Source organism: Pinus tabuliformis, chromosome 7, assembly GCF_031772625.1.
Source record: "Pinus tabuliformis cultivar Carrire ecotype Pingquan chromosome 7, CPIR1, whole genome shotgun sequence".
Lineage (NCBI taxonomy): Eukaryota > Viridiplantae > Streptophyta > Pinopsida > Pinales > Pinaceae > Pinus > Pinus tabuliformis.
Window position 1 is genome coordinate 1,916,533,427 of NC_142293.1, and position 18,348 is coordinate 1,916,551,774.

The window sequence follows — 18,348 nt, forward strand, 5'->3', positions numbered from 1 at the left end:
GTTGGCAGCTCCTTATCCGTTTGGTATAGCGGGTCCGACTGGGGATAATGGGACCAGTTTCCGAATCTAAGGGGTGTGTGTGTGTGTAGAGTTGGATGATGTTGATCTAGGAGTATTTTAATCTAATTTAATTCAAACTTCTAAACTAACTCTATGCTATTGTAATCTAATAAAAAACAACACATCTAATCTACGCTAACCTGGGGTGTATTTCTTCTATTATGCGATCTAAAGAGATTTCGAACAATAACTGGTAATAAAGATCATTTAGCTATCATAAGAATAGAAATCTATTAAGATAAACCATTCTGCATAAAAAGTTAAGCAAAACAGTTGTGAACAGCATATCGCATAATAAGTTATTCATATATCAAGCACAAATAAATGACTCCACCGTACAAAAGTGCCAAATGGTAACCCACACATTCATGCATTAACATATAAACAACTGAAAACTGCATAACACTTTAAGAATATAAGCAGAAACTGGTCAAGAGATAAAAGTACCATTTATGACTGGTTTCACTCATAAGCCTCGAGCAATAACGATTTATCTCTACTTGTTCTAACATCTACTAAGAGTACAAAAGTGCAACATGAGTAGCAGACATTAAATGCAAACATTTATAAATCTCGAACCATCCATTCATCAAAACCTCCTCTGAGGGTGCAGAAGTTCATGTTCCGAGGAGAAGTTTTTGACAAATTTCTGTACCCTTCTCTAAATGCATGAGAAGGGTTAAAATAATACTTCCTAATTCTAATAATAGTATTATTACAAAATTTAGGATGCGGTTTTCAAATGACCATCCTTTTTCTAATCTAGTTAAAAGAAAAAACAACATTCTATACAAGGCTACTTCTGAACTTGGTCCTTAAAGTTGCAAGTGTTCAGCATGGGCTTGAGGAGAGTTGGCTGACTGATTTCGGCGCTGAGCTGGGCTGTGAAAACAGCATCTACAAGAGATGGCACTATTTTTTCGGCCGCGTTTGTGATGCATTTCACCGTCATCCATTGGCTGTGCGGCTTGACCAAGTACGTCCAATAACATTCCCATTTCAACCTGGCTAATGCTTGGATTGCTCTCCCCTTTGCCTACGCTTTCTGCTTCCATTCTGCTTCCAGTTGTAACTTATTTGGTAGGTACCCCGGGGTGCTCTCTACGATTAAATTGGCCCTGTGTAAATTCTCATTTACACAGTCGATAAGAATGCTTTCCTGTGTAGCCGCTGTCTCCGCTGCTCGCTCCGCCTGCCTGATTTGATCGTCCCATTTATTAAAGAGCAATTCTTTATGATTTTCGTTTATCCTGGGTGCACCTGCTCATTTCCCTTCATCATCATCCTGCCAAGTTAAGTATTCTGTCACCCTTCTGTCACTCTGATCACAGTCACTCCGCAAGTCTACCACTTGATTGGTGACTTTATCGCTCAGCTCGCAATAGTGACTCCACTGTGATATTTTACTTCCCAACTCTTCCTGTTGCTGCAGTAGTTGCTCATTTAAGCCAATAGATTCTGAAATAAATTCTGCCAGCTTAGGCTCATCTTTATGCATTTCTTGTAAAGTCTGCAATTGTTTTCCTTTCTCGTCCAGGCTTCTTTGATAGCCTATCTGCATCTGTTGAAAGTCTTCCTGCAGCTTCTCGAGCTATTTGGAAGCTTCAATATTAGCATTGGCTTGTTGCAACTGTTGTTGTAGCAGCTGTATTTGATCTTCTTGTTCTTTCAATAGTTGTTGAACTTCCGATGCCTTATCAATAGTTGTAGAAGCATATGCTCCTGCGATCTGAGACAGCTTAGTGAGGTTTTCAGTTGGGTTATTGTTGGGGTCTTTCCATAAGACGTCCAAATGTTCAGCATCTTGTGACAGTGTATTTTCTAGTTTTCTTTTCTTCCTCTGCCTCCTTACAACTGCTTTGTGTTGGGGACTATAGAATACATCCAGTGGGGAAATTTCTTCTACATTAAGTAGAAGCTCAGAAGGTGGAGCGATAGGAATGTGCTCCGTTTCTGTGACACTGCTGACTATGGTCGGAACCACTTCTTGCACTACTTGTGTATTGTTCACAAGTGTTTTCGGGGTTTGCCCTTCAAGATTGATCAATTCATTGAAGGTTTCCCATTCTTTGTCCAGTTCTGTTGTGACGAGTGGTGCTTCGATGACAGGAGGGGGGACACCTCTTGGCGGGGAGGTGATAACTTTTTGTTGAGACATTGCACTTGACTGAGCTGTATCTTTAGTTGTTTCTTCGTTTTTTTCTTGGTCGTATCCAGACTCTTTAGGATGCTTAGGAACTCTTTGCGCAGCGTTGGATTTGGATATGGAAGTGCTAGAGTTTTCGCTGAGGCTAATGCTTGGAGTTGGTTCTCTAGCAGGCAGTCGCAGTTTCTCTAGAGGAATACTGGCCAGCCTTCTTTCCCTGTATAACATGAGTCTTTGGAGGTCATCTGGAGACAACCTCGACCGAACTACCCGCAAAATTTCTTGGAGCGAACTTCTACTCTGAAACAGATCATCAAATAAATCTTTCTTTCCAGAGAACACTTTTATTTTGACGTTCGTTGTGAACTCTTGGGCAACATCATTTGGGTCAAATGGCCTTGCTCGGAATTTAAATAATTGAAGACACGTCACATTCTCCACTTCGCCGAAAGCATGTCCTACATCGAACAATGAGAAGGCCCCATAAGCTACAGGAAATTGAGGCCATATGGCCTCCTTCTTGTCCTTTAGGTCTTTGGTCAGGCTGCCTTATGAACAGGTTTGATAAGCAATTTCCTGAGCCAAAAGTTTATCAGGGATATATAGAGGTAGGAGATGTGGAGGTACAGTGCTTCCAAAAACTCTAATATAAGTAAACTATTCTTCCCCGAACCATCTCGCGATGGGGATGATGTCGATTTGTGCCTTGAGAGAGCACCTCGGGGGGTCTTTATCATACATTATTCTATACAAGGGCAAAATAAGCTCGTGGAAAATCTGGTAGAAGTGAGGGACGAACTGAGAATCCCATAACACCTTATGATAAACATGGATAGGCAATGGATCCTGGGTAGTCCATTTCCAACCCATAATAGGGAATTTAGACACAAGACAAACAAAATCCATAACATATGCAGACAGATAAAAAGGAGGATAGATCCTTTGAGACGAGGATCTTTTAGACTGGTAATTGATAACAGCCATGTATAGATTATCAGAAAGGATTTTGGCCCAATCTATAATATCGGTGTTTGTGGCAGCATCAATTAATGGTAGCCATTCTGACGAAAACTTGTTGATATCCGGCATCCCAAATAACCTACAAAGCATGGCCGTAGCAAAACAATATGGAGAGGTGAGGGAACAAGTGCTGTACATACCGTCTTTGTCCTCTTTGAGCGGCTCCTCTTTTCTAGACCAATCTTTGGTGGTCTCTGATAGGTCTGGGTTCTCCGCCGTGAATTTCTTAACGAATTGTGCGTTATAGGTCGCCTGCAGTTCAGGAAGATGATACATAAGCTTCAAATCTTGCGCAGCAAACGATCCGATGAGCCCGTGTCCTTGAACTTTGAATTGTCTGTTGTTCATGTCTACATCATCCAGTATCCACTTGATCATATCCGTATATGGTATAATTTTGGGTCTTGCCGCTATCCTGTGAAGAAATTAACATGCTAGCTCCTCTAAGGACGCCTCAGAAGAGCGTTGTGAGCCCGCGGCAGCAGCAACCTTCATTATTCTAGGATTTTCCTCTTCTAGCAGTCTGTATATGCTTTCCCATGTTGATATCCCTACGTCTCTGTTACAGGCTGTGTCTGTATATAAAGGCGCCATCTCCTTTGTCTTTTCCTTCGCTTCGGAGCTTTATTTTTCTTTCCCATTTCTTCCTGCGTTTGTGTTTGAATCGTCTTAGCTCTTCGTTCCTGCAGATTACGAGTGAAATGGAAATGACTAATCCAGAAAGGTGATGGGAGAGTTTTAAATGCAACAGATGTATCAAATATGCCACCTTACGTGAAGTAAATCTCTACAAAGGCACGCGTCTTTAATTCATTTAATAACTGACAACTAATTCATTTACTATCATTAAAAGCGCATGATTTCGAGTCAAATTATGGTAAGTGGCTTTTCTTTGAATGGTGTGCCCGAAGGATTCGTAATGAAGTGATTTATGATTTGCTTACATAACCTCGCATATCGTGCGATCTCAAATCGCACCATCACAAACCACACTATCGCAAATCGCAAGGGTGCAATATCGCAGCGATCGCAACATCGCAGATCGCAGAAGTTTGATGTTTGCCAAATCTTACCGGCTCATTTCTGCGATATGCGATCTTGCGATCGGCGTTATCGCAGATCGGTGAATCTTTAAGTTTTTCTTTATGAGTATTACTTTGTTGCGACGCGATGTTATTCTTAACACGAGGATCTTGCGCATACCGATATTTAAAGAAAAATGGAGGTATTTCCTATCTTTTTGCAACGCGACTTTAAAGATTTTCTCCTTATCATAGACTTAGGTTTAAAATATTCAAAAGACTTACCTAAGCCCATGATGGTAACCTTATTTTGAGGAAAGGAAACTCTTGTTTTTTCTAAAAATTAACTAAGGGTCCCCATTCATTTAGTATTTTGGTCAACACTTAAATGAACAAAGGGGGGGTGTTGCCGGCCACAGCAGGTTGGCAAACCAACAAAAGATCCTGCTGATGGGAAGATTGCAAGGAGTTATCGTAGGTATCAAGGGTGACCACACGCACGCTGATTTTGAAGTCATAGAAATCATGGACGACAATAACCCCTATCTGTCATTACTAGGAATAGACTGGGCAATATATATGAATGGAATTATCAACCTCAAAAAGCGGAAAATAATCTTCGAAAAGAACACACTACGAGTATTCATTCCTTTGGATCCAGCTGAAGGAGCCCACTATACTGAACCAGTGTGTGACGACGATAGTGACAGGGAACTAGACTGCATCTACCAGCTCACAGCGCGAAATGGGGACAGGGTGAACCCAACTATGGATGGACGACTCTCATGGGACCGCGATAGCTCTTGCACGTCAGATTCAGATGAAGAAGTTGAACGATGGAAAAATCGACTGCACGAAGTAACCACATTGAATTGCAACAGAATGGTCGCAGTAGGAGCCATAGCATCATCCGCAAAAGAACCAGTTGTCTCAGTGAAATCAAAACCCGGTGCACCGAAGGTATTCGCATCCCGAGAGGCTCGGACATCGAAAAAAAAGGCAGGTGTGGCTAAGCATAGCATAAAGTGTGGCGGTCGCCATCACACGTTAACACCGGTAGTCAGACAAACTAAGAAGAGCAACCCGCAACAACTAGGATCACCAGACACTGACCACAGGGTCCGTGGAAGCCCAAGAGACAGCATACATCATGGCGATACGCTAACACGACTTTCTTGAAGCTGCAAATACTGCGACCTAGATGGATCTACATTAGGCAATGGAAGAGAAATTAGAAGAAGTCGAGTAGCTAGTAGTACCATGCTAATAGCACCCTTGAGGCATGACCAGGAGATCGAAGCATGGTAGAGAGTGCTAAACTTAGGAGGATATCACGCCGTGATGCTTACAGAAGCTCAACCTTCTTTCACCTGAGATGATTTGAACCCTTGTGGAATAATGCTAGGAACAACCAAATTGGGACAAGGCTATCAGGACAGCACACATAGCCATGGCACAAAACCTTGGCTGTCCAAGTGCTCAGACGATCCTCACAGCTTGGGGCGGAAGGGACAGTACGGATCCCCAACGATAGTGAAGACACCTGACTAGTTGTTAAGGTCGTAGTCTTAGTGCCCCAAGCAACTCAAAGAAGGCGCAGGACTATAAACAATTCTACAGGAAGCAGCTTTGGCGTAATGAGTTTCACTTACACTCTTCTATCTTCTCGATCACAACAGCGGTATTTAAGTTGTGCTACCACATAGCCCAGTCAAAAGATAACTGTTAGCACTTCCACCCATAACATAGACATGACGATACGACAGGAAGGAGAGCACGCCGGGTCATTAAGATGAAAGTTCCAAGGTGGATCCATTAAGATCAACTGAGGGAATGTTGGTACGATACTAGAACACAAGAAAACGGACTTGTTCACGGTGACAGTCTCAATTTATGACTACAAGAGTATATGGCCACATTGTTACTATACATTAGCATTGAGCAGCATGCATCCAGGCACAAATCAACCTATGTGTGTTATGGCCAGAACTCGAGCATGATTCGCCAAAGATATGCAGTCGAATCAGGGAGAGTTAGTAGGTGCGAGCCGGGCACAACAGGTTCCAAAATCCCCACGAACACCACGGAGGCAGAAGATTAAGCAGAAGACCCGCATAGTCCGAGCCTCACCACGACTCACCAAACAAGCTGTAGCCAATAAGGGCAAAGCCGTTTCGGCAGACAACAATGAAGAGGACGAGGCTCTTTAGGAGCTCCTTGACCAAATTGATGAGGACGAAGTGGATGCATTCCAAATCCCGTCATTACCCCCATATCTGTCTCCATGGACAGGGTCAACTAAGATACTGAAGGACTTAGATGGAGCGAAAACCGAGCTTCAGACCCCACTTCTTCCAGATGATATAAGGTTTGAAGGCTTGCCGTTGGGATGTGTTCCAACCCTCAAATTTGAAGATTGGGATCTGGCCGACAGTGATAAGTTCCCAGAATTGGCCGTAGACATATTACTACCACAGATGTGGCTGCTGGGTATAGAGAGGGCTGAGATCCTCAACCTATGATGGCTACCTCACTACCACCGTGCAACTATTACTACCTTTGTGATCCAGCAACTCCTCTATCTTGTACATGATGGATTCCTATGGTTGGAGGAGCTGATTCTGATCACAGCTAAATTAATCCACCAGATAACACATGTACCACTGAATGGAGATGACCCTACTAGTGCTGTAGGAACAAAAGCAAGGTCAGCCTCCCTGAAACAATGAAGATGCAGTACAAGCTGGAGAAAGGAAAGCACAGATATGTCATAGCTAGCATCAACAACTACACTATCTGAGTGGCTACACAGCTCCTCGGGGGAAAACTCATGAGTAAGTGTCGTGCAGATGAGGTACCTGCTTTTGTCATTGCGCTGGCTAGGTAGTGTGCCCAGGGGGTGCAGTTTAATTGGTCACAGTTCTTATGCAAAGAGTTCTTGACCAACTGCTGAGAAGCACAGGACAAAGGTAAGACATTTCATAATGCATGGTTGCTTCTGTAAATACTTTTGGTAACAAGCGAGTTGCCTTTGGATAGCTAGTTCCCTAGCATTATAGATGACCTGCCTAAGGCAGTGAAGTTTATGGCGTTATGCGGAACAGGGGATATGACAAGGGTTCTGCAATTCGAGCATTTTGGGCTTCCATGGCAGAACAAATAAAGATCTGGATTTCTCGCCAACTGTGCATGTCTCCCATAATCTAACAATTTCCAAAGCATGGTCGAGTTTAAAGCCGACATGAATCATGTGTACATCCGAGCGCCAAAACACCCGAACCAATCCTAGACCACACTTCCGTTCATTGCAACGAATGAAGCAATCTATGGGGTTTTGGAAAATGGCCTCTCGATGGCACGCTTTGAACAAGGCCATCCTAGACCAACTCAGTGCCAAGCAGCAGAAGAAGGAACAACATCAACGGCTCCAGCATCTTGCAGAAATAGCACAACAGGAACAACATCTCGCTTCGCAGCAAGCGGTTTCTCAGAACCCTCCAGCCGAAAATACTACGATAGCACAAGAATTGGAACCAGAAAAAGAGACAGATAATTAGGCTCTGGGGGAATAGTTCAAACAGTCGTGTTGGGAGGACCCAAACTGTTAGGAAAAATTCCAAAGTAACAAAGGTGTTGGAGAACAACTTTACAACAAGCCCTGCATTGCCCGCTCTACTTACAGAACAGACAACTGTGTTGGGGGAAATCCGGAAGCAGTTGGAAACATTGCAGGCACAGTCTCTGGGCAAGGTTCACCTTGCCAAAAATTACAGGTATGACTGAGCAAATGATGGGCACGCCAGCACCGAACATTATAACATTTCCAGTCGCTGCTATTATAAGGCCCGACGATGAGGGTAGTTAGGATTTAGATTTGGCTGCCCTATCTAGTAGCCTATTTTTTCAACTACGGGATGGGCTCACTAATGAACTCCACGCTAGGGAAGGTCGCGCCATCCACACTTCACAAGAGCAGAAATTTGAGATAGAACAGGTCAATCTTTAGCATGCTGTCTGGGTCGAGCGTTGTAGGAACATCGAACAAGTCGTTACAGAAGCCTGCTACACAGTTATGAGGGTAGCTATCCCTGAGGATCTTCCAACTCTGACCAAGGTTAAACACATGGCTGCAAAAGTCTGCATGGTCCAAGAAGAGGCCGCAAAATCACAAGGGGAGCTTTCCCTATAGATTGCAGAGCTTCAGCTCTAGGCACATCAACCTCTGCCCGATGGTGGACACTATCGCGCAGAAATTCAAGAAGGTATGGAAACCATGAGAAGCGCGGTCTGAGAATATTCAAGACTTTTGGATCAATCTTTTGGACTACTTACATCTCTTCAGGAGGACCCCACCATTTAGCACATCAAAGCTAAGGTACGCACGTTACAGCAAGCCTATGATAAAGCTCACAGAGATGTACAAATGGTCACTATCACCCAATGACTAGCTAAAATGAGGGAGGCCCAAGCTCTGGATGCTCCATGGAAAAAGGAGGCAGATCTTAAAGACCGCATTCAGCCATCGCTCGATGAAGCATTTACCATTTCTACAATGATGGAGGGCAAGATAGCACAGATGCAGGTAGTCTGTGATTCTGAGCAAGCGAACCGACTAGACTCGAATACATCAGCGACCCAAGTGGCACTAGTACAATGGACCACCGCAGAATTTGTTGAAGAAACAAGCACGGCGTAGACATTGTTAACTGACCTTCATGCAAAGATGGACGCACCAGCTCAGTGACTCAGGACAAGTCACGATGATTATGTTGGGCGACTTTTGGGTAGCAGAAGCCCCACACAACGGTTAAGATGTGCGAAACCATAAATTTTGGGTAAAGTTAGGGTAAGGACTCCACTGAAAGCGCAGATCACGAATTATAATAGGTTGAGTCAAAAGGTAGTTCACCCAATAGTAATAAAAAGTAATGTAAATAGAGTCGGTCTGCACAAGGAATGTAGGCCAGGGAAGGATATAAATAGAGAGTGGCTCTATGAGGGAAAGACAGTTGTTTTGGGAGAAGATGAATGGTAATGGGTACTTGAAGTAGAAAAATTGAAAGTGTCTGTAAGTCCGAGTCGAGGGATAAGGATATTAGGTAGAGGCTCTGCAGTTGTGTCTACGGAGGCCTGGAAAGTTCGCAACGGTGTGCACGGACCCTTGTAGCTGAGTGCGCAGGGTGGATCTGGATGTACTGGTGAAGATTGTTAATAAAGATAAGTTTACCCTTAATTTTGTGTTAAATGCGACTTTTCTCTTTTTGAATTGTTATGATCTATGCATTTCTACTATTGAATACTTTTGAATTGGGTTTATTCTTGATGCGTGAAAGTAACCAGAAATAATAACAATTTGCTTAAAGATCACTCTAACTAGATCAAAATAGTAATAATTGATCCAATCTGTAATAAGCACAATAAGGGTAATCGAATCTGCATAGCGCGAGGCTATAGAATAGCACACGAACCTACCAAACCACATCTACACATCCCAAGGGTGCAAAAACCTGGTTCCAGCACCTTCCCCTGCTACCTCGTGAGACCTTAGTCCGCACTCCGTAGGCTGTTACTGAACGGGTCGGTAGCTGTGAGATTTGTTTGGCTAAATAATTCTTTCGAACCTGGGTAGGCCCCTATAAGCCAACACTTCTTGTCATACTTTTCTGTCACAAGTACCTTCGACTTCCCAAAGCATGTTCTCATCATCCTCCCACACTCATGCCAATCGTCAAGACTACCCTTGTGCTACACCACCATCTCGCGAGCATAGTGCACAGTCCCCAGTCCAAATCCTGGAAGCGCTGCCTCTCTAGTACTTCCCTCTCAAATGCATCCAAAAACACATCCACATAATTCAGGCCATCATAAATGGGTAGAGTTCTTAGCTCTCATGACACATAGTGCAACAATCGGGTCATCATGTTAGAGCTCAGCATGGTTACTTCTTGTAGCCAATTCTGCCAGCGCTCTAATTCTTCGTCCAAGTTTGAGTTACAGGAACTCTTGCGATCCCTCGTAATTTTTCCATCTACTATCAGATTCACCCAACCTTGGCCTCGCGTTTTTATTTTATATATGCAGTCCAAATCCTCATCGCTTTCGTAATCACGGACGGATTCAGTATAGCGCGATCCTTCAGCGAGATGTAGGGGTACTATTACGTGAAGTGATTTATTTTCAAATATCATCTTTCGCTTCTTTAGGTTGATTACCCCATTCATGTCAGTAGCCCAATCAATGCCAAGGAACGCAGGGTAGGGGTTGTTGTAATCGTCAATTTCTATTACTTCAAAGTCAGCCAATGTTCTCGTGCCTTCAATATCTACAGGTACTCCTTGTAGTCATCCCATGGGGATGATATTCTACTGATTTTCCATCCTTAACTGAATCAGAGACCACTGTTACACAGTAATTTGTCACTGCCTTCCTGTCAGTCACCCTGCTGTGCCAATCACTAAGCTTCATGCCTTCTGAGCTAGCCCAAAAAAACCCATTTTCCTAAAGTTTTGTTCATCAGCGCGCCTGTTTGAAAAATACCCGCGATGACTGGCGCTCCATAGTGTATCCCGCGCGCTGCCAGCTCGGAAGGACATCACTTTTCCGCGCTGGTCGCCAGCGCGCCTTTCCCGTGTTCTTCCGCGCTGACATGACTGTCCTAGTTATGTGGACGCGGCGACATCGCGTCAGTTTCCTCATAATCCGCACTGATCCAGTTTGGGCGAATTTGTTCAAACAACCAGCCTTCCAGATAACTCCAGGCTTGGTTGTTAGCTTTGTGAATGTCGACTCCCTTCTCTGGCATGTCTGTTCGACCCTTTGCAACCACTTCCCTTGAATATAAGCTCATCCTTCCACCCTTTTAGGAGGCTCCTTCTCCTACATATACTTCCACCATTACCATGAGCAGCTAGTTAGACATAGCTTGGATTGTATAGAGCTTATAGCGCTCAGATTGCTGCTACTATAGGTATTTGGTGTGCTAGGTGTGGAAGTGATTGATTGCTTAGGGAAGGTTGTTTTGTGTTGCTTGTATGTGAGAGAGAGTTGTTTGTCTTGGGAGAATCATCCTCAAAGGTGAATGCTTGAGATACATGCTGACTGGCCCCTCCTGAGAAGGTTACCGACGTCAGAACATTTGGTTGTACTCTTCTCTATTCTGATTAATAATAGATGACTGCTATTATTGTTCCATTCTCATTTGTACTTGCAATGGTTAAATGTGAATTACATCTTTTCTGACTGATGTATGGTTGCTTTTACTAGATTTCATGCTTGTGTTTGTTTCCTCTTCGTGTGTGCATGTATCTATTCGCGGAGATCGCGGAGGATTGTGACCAGCCAAAGCGAAGGAGCGAAGGCAACATCTCTTCGTCAAACGACAGCGCTAGAATCCAAGTAGGTGCTCTTTACCTCTTGTTTAATTGTAATTAGGAACATGCATAGCAGCATTGTTTGATTGTTGCTAGACCCTTGCTGGGCTAGTAGGGATCGCCTCTATCCGTAGAGGGGATTTACCTCATCAACAATTTGGCGACTCCGCTGGGGACCAGCCTTTTTGTCTCTTGAGTCCACTTTTGTGTTTGACTTTGATTGATCTCTTTTCGAGTTTTTGGGATTGTCTCTTTGCTTATGAACTTTCTGGGTATTTCTGGGAAGCATTTTTATTGTTAAAAGGCTCTTGCCTTTGGTTTGGGGAGTTTTTATTTTTGGCCTTGCTTGTTTTTGCTCTCAGCGCGTTTTAATTCCGAACAGCCGCGCTGACATCGCGACCCTATTCGTTGGTTTTCTATCCATCGCGCCTGTACGTCTAACAGTCGCGCTGACCTCGTTTTCAGAGACAGCGCGCTTTATTCGTGTCCTTCCGCGCTGGAATCGCGGCCCCGCTTCTTTGTGGTTTTTGTCATCGCGTCTGTGTGCTTTCTTTCCGCGCTGACCTCGTTTTTCTGAGACAGCGCGCTTTATCCCTGTCATTCCGCGCTGACGTCGCAAAGTTGCTACAGGCCTCCCCCTGTCAGCGCCGAGTTGCTGAAGGCTACTCGCGCTGATCCTGTAAAATTCATTTTTGACCAAATTGGCCTCTTGAACCTCTTGCTGTGACTTTCCCTTCTTCTCTCCACCTGTCTAATGACTTGTTTTTCATTGTCTGAACTCTAAACTGCTTGATTGCGGAGCTTGGTTCCATAGGGTTCCGTTTTTGCTCAGTTCTTAAGTTTGCAAATACCTTCCCTTTTTGCTTTCGCTGCTTGGTTCGTGTTTCCATCGTTACTTTTGCAATTGCTGGATTGTGTTGGGTCTCTAGTTGACTGGTTGTGACTCTCGTCCTTCGGGTGTTCGCTTTTCTCCATTGATTTCACACTCTAGCCCTAGGACATCTAGAGGCCGTGTGTGTGTCAAGCCTACCGTAGGGATCTTGTTTGCTTGTTCGACCAGCCGATTTCAGATTTGTTTATGCACTTGTTCAATGATTGTTGGAGTGTTTGGATTGTGTTTCCGAGTGGTTTTTCGCTTCCTCCTTGCTTGCAATCCTCGCTTGTCGTGCAAGAGCTTAGATCACATAGCTCGTGCGGATTTTGTTTTCCTTTGATTTGGAAGCTTTGGTTGAGTGTTTCGGGAACTTTGTGTGCTTTCATTAAGTAGTTTACTTGGTGTTCCGGTTCCTCCAAATTCATTTAGATGCTTTGTGTCATTGAAAAGAAATCAAACTAGTAGCTTTGCTTTAAAAAATTGAAAAGGAAAAGAACATTTCGTTGATTGCATCTTCAAAAAGAAAAAGTTTCCTTTCCTCGCTTTAGTTGCATTAATTTGCTTGTTTGCTTGTACTTGTTTTGTTTGATTAAAAATTCCTTGCCCTCTCGTAGCTAGAATTCATCGAACAAAATGGAATTTTTTGGCATATAGATTGCATCTAGGTAATTGTGAGCGAACATACGATAGAGCTTGAAATCGAAACTTAATCTCAAGATCAACTGTAAAATGAACCAAATGAATCTAAAAACACATTGGAACTAAGCGCAAATATCTAGAGGTCTAGGTTAGAGACGTGTTCCGGCGTCTTTAAACATAGTCACTGTTGTTTCACATTAGGTTGGGTGATTCCTCCTTCTGTGACTCGATAGTGGTCTAACACGGACTGCGCTCCCACGTACCGTCGCGTATATAGGGAGACCCCACTAGGCTTTTATCCTTTATCCATAGGAAGCCGAGTCGGCCGCCCTACGATTCGCAATGCAGTGAACACAGCATTCACGAAGATCGACCACCCGTACCCTAAAAAGTATTCTGTGGTTTTGCGAAAAGTTTGGCACACCCTCTACCTAGAATTCTAGAGCAGTCACTTTTGATCCTTTTCGGACTCCCTAAACGAAAAGGTGCCTGTGAGCGTCTTGTCACTTCGTGCTCATTAAACATTCGAAGGAGACTGGAGTCATCTTTTCGTCCTTTTCTCGACTCCTGAAACATGAAAAGGTCAAGTTTGGTTCTTATGTCTTAAAATTAATTTGGCCACGATAACATCACCTATTTTAGATCTTGTGTGCGATAGTTTTGAGTAGGGTTTTATCGTTAGTTTCCTTTAGGTTTTCTAAGGGGTCTGGTCATCCTGGCTGACCCATCAACTCCCGGCCTAAGTGATCAAGGTTCTCCATCCTCTGTTGCCCCAGAGGTACCAGTTGTAAGCGGTACTCTTCCCATTGTTCCGAGTATCCAGCCTATCAACGTACGTGCCCCAGGCGACGAAGATTACATAGAGGATTGGAATCCCATCTGGGAGCCCGATTATACCCCCCGTACCCCTCGTACCCCTCTCGGTATGTCGTCTCCAATGTCTTCTTCCCACATGGATGAGACAGCTTCCAGTACCGGTGAGACACCCGTGGTCACAGACATCGAGACTCCGATCCCGGCTTCCTCTCCCCTCCCTCCACGATATCAATCAGTGAGGGATAGGTATGCCGCTAGAACAACTTCTACAACTATATGGGATCCTAGTCTTGTTGCCTCCACCGGGCCTTTTGTTTCGCAGCCCCTTAGTACACCCCTTACGACAGGGCTTAACACGCCCGTCACCTCAGTTCCCACTCAACCTACTGTCTGTGTAGCACGTTCGACTCCGGTCGTCAGTGCGGTACCGGTTTCCTCGTCTGAAAACCCTCAAACTAGTTCCTTTATTGGTGGAATTCCAGGATCAGGACCGTATGATGCTTTTGGGGAACCCATAACGGACCCGGATTACGAAGGTCCCTTCTTTTACTATGATGAAAACGGTGAGTTCCTTGAGAGCATCTCAGGTCTTCCTCATCGCCCTTTCGAAGAAAACGAGGAACCCTTGAATGTCACGTATGATCACGCTACTCATATTTTCAAAGGGAACCGGGATCCTCCCAGGCAGCCCATAGGACCACCCAATCAAGGCCAGCCACTCTACGTGCAAACCCCCCAGGGGCAACCACTTTATGGCCCGCCTGACCCAGGACAATCTGGGGGTCCACAAGGTCAACCTTACCAGGAACAACCCATGGGCATTGGAGGTCCACCATATCCATATCAAAATCAACCTACTGGACAACCAGAGCAACCTTCTTTTCAACAAGGCCAACTCGGTTTCCAGCAAGGGTACCCCTCTGGACAAACTGGCTCAGTTTACAATCCTCCAAATCAACCAATGGTCCAGCAAGGGTATCCTCTTGGGCAGGGTGGACAACCCTACGTACAACAGGGCCAACCTACCGCCCAGTCTGGTCAATTCCCTGGGCAGGGTGGACAACCCTATGTTCAACAGGGCCAACCTACCCCTCAAATCACGAATCCTTCTGGGCAAGGGGGGCAACCTGCTGTACAGCAAGGCCAACCCTCTGCTCAGCCCATACACCAAGGAGGGCAGCCTGCCATACAGCAAGCCCAGCCCTCTTCTCAATCTGTTCACGCTGGGGGACAAACGGGCCAACCGTCTATACAGCCAAATCAACCCGTTGTCCACCCTTATCGTCAACCTGGACAAGCTGGCCAACCTCGGCGTCAACCAGCTATCCAGCCAATTCGACCATCCGTTCCGCAAAGACAACCCTTGGTGGCACATGGACAACCTAGTGCCCAGCAAGGCTACCCTGCTGGCCAACCAGGTCCATCTCGAATCCGACCAAGTCAACCTTCGGGACATATGGTTCAACCCCAGCCGGTTCAAGGACATTACTCTGGGCCTCAAACTCAAACAAGTTATCAACCCTCGTACCAAACGCAGCCTGCCTACCAGGCTCCGTATGGGACCCAGCAGTCATCTGGCTACCAGCAGCCCCAGGGGCAAAATCAGTATGCTCCTTATCAAAATTATCAGCAACCACAGGTCACCCCTTATCAAAATTATCAATATGGCCAACCTGTCGGGCAAGCTGCTAATACATGGGGAGCTGGGGGGCAGATACAGGGACAGCTGTCCGCATATGGCTAAAATCCATACGGACAAAACTCCTACGGACAAACTCCCTATGCGCCAGGTCCTTTTGGACCAGGTCCATCGGGACAAAATTCCTACGCGCCGGGTCCTTTTGGGCCGGGCCCGTCCGGACAAAGTTCGTGGGGGCAACCCCAATCTGGGTGGAACCCTAATATCGCCTCGAATCCGTAGCCACAGATGTCCTTCAACCCGCAGCTACCATTTTTGGCAACGTTGGAACTACCTGATGTGTCCAAGTTAACAAATGACCCTATCTTGCATAATCCATATTGGCCACCGGTTCCAACCAAAATACCAGGTGACTGTCCAAAATTCAACGGCAAAGCCGGAGAGGATCCTCAGGCCCATGTAATGACTTATCACCTTTGGTGCTCATCTAACTCATGGCTTGATGATTCTATCCAACTTTGCCTCTTCCAGAGGACTCTCACTGGTTCAGCTGCTAAATGGTACATCGAACTCAATCGCGGCATGTTTTCAGATTTTAACTCGTTGGCTATGGCCTTTTTAACTCATTTTCAGTTACCCATTCGGTACGAGACTGGGACCCATCTGCTCATGTCTCTAAAACAGGATACGGCAACGCACATCTCCGATCATATACATGAATGGAGAAGGCGCCGTCGCTTGATTAAATTTTGGATCCCTGATCAACTCCTGACCGACTGGTTTACCACGTCCTTTGTCCCTAAAATTGCCAAAGATATCGCAATGGGGGCGTGTGTAACTGAGGAGCAAGCAATCGCGCGAGCTCAATACCTGGACTTAGTGTATTCTCAGTCAGGTACTTTGTATGAGTATTTGCCAGATGCCCCGAGGCCCGGACAACCCAAAGCTCCACCAAAGCCTTCTGTTGATGGAGTCATTAGTTCCGTAAATTCATCATCTAAGAAATCGGCCACGAACCCTGGGAAGCAAAAACAAAATGCCTCTAACGAGAATGCTTCTCAGAGCCAATCTATTCTTGGGAATACCTCCGAGGTAAATGCCGTTCAGTCCACCGCGGCAGACAAATCCTCGAAAGGCAAAAAGAAAGGGAAGGCCAAAGATAAATCTGGACAGCCTAAGCAGAACCCTCCTAAACCTCCCTCCGAGGAAGGAGCCAAATGGAAGCCTAAGTATCCTTGTCTCATTTGCGAGGAGGATCACTACACCAAGGATTGCCCCAGGCGGTCCGAGGTTATTCGGCTTTTGAAAGGTGCTCCAGGGTCCCCTGCCGTGCTTAAAGAGCCTTTCCCGTCCCAGCAGACGCATCAGGTGGCAGATCCTTCTCAATCCTCTTCCTCGTTCGGTTCTCAGGTGTTCATGGCTGGAACCGTCCCCATCCATGTTACAACTCGAGCGAAAGATTATCCATCTTCAGCCGGGAAGGAGCCGAAGGTTCCCTCCAGCGCTCCTCCGTCCAGTTTTGGTCCCCTTCACATCAAACGGCCCAACACCGAGACGATCCCCTGACCCCCTCCCAAAGGTGTACTCAGGAAGTCATCTTATAACCCCAACGCTCGTGCTGCACAACATTATAGCATTGTCGAGGACTTAGCTCAGGCTCCGTCTGCTATGTCCGCATTAGAAGTCCTCCAGAGCTGCCCCTCCCAGAGGAAGTCCCTGCTATCAGCGATTGGTGGCATAGACCCGCCAGATTCGGATTTAATCTCTTTTGATCTCGAGGGTTTCACGCAGAGATTGCCTCACCAGGTGGCCTTCCTTATACAGGTTCTCATCAATGGTAAAACGATTCATCGTACGGTCATTGATGAAGGTGCCTCAACCTGCATCATGTCGGTTGCTTGTTGGAAAGCTATTGGTTCTCCTGCTCTGAGCCGGTCTCCTACCACCCTAGAGGCTTTCGATGGAAGAGAATCTCATCCATATGGTATCCTCCCGCGATTGCCTATCTCTTTAGAAGGGAAAACGGTAGAAGTCAAGGTTGAAGTCGTTGACGCTAATCTCACTTACAACCTCCTCCTTGGACGAAGCTGGACATATGCCATGCAAGCCGTGGCTTCCTCTTTGTTCCGTGTCGTTCGTTTCCCCCATCAAGGGAAAATCGTCACGGTAGACCAGCTGTCCTTTTTTGCCTCCTCTTCTGAAGGGAATGTGCCATTCGTAGAGCATACCTCCAAATCGCTAGTGAGTGTGGGTGCTGGATTATTTAAAGATCCCTCCCTGATGGGAGTCTTTCCCCTCCCACCTCCAAATCTCGCCTCCATTAAAATGATCACAGTGCGTTCCGATCCATGGGTTCTCCCTCCCTTGAATCAGGAAAACTCTTGGGGCGAGATGATGCCGTTGAGCCCTGCCGAGCTCAACTACATCGAGATAATCACTGCATCGGCTCCACCTCCTGAACCTGCTTTTCCAAGCAGCATTCCCGATTCATATGACCGCTTCCCTTGGTTGGGAGAAGAGGCCACTTCGGATCCCCTGAAGGAATCATTCCCCTCCAACGAGGCTATCATCGAGACTATGTCTCCCGAGGAGCTCCCTTGGTCAGATGACCACCATCGCTCTTCATTTCTCCCTCCTCATTCGGAAATGGCCACATGTCTCGAGTGGTTTGCTTCATGTGCCCCATCTATCCCTCTCCAAACGCCTGTTCAGTTGTATCAAGTGTCTTCGGAAGGAAACATGGGTAACCTTACGCAAACTCT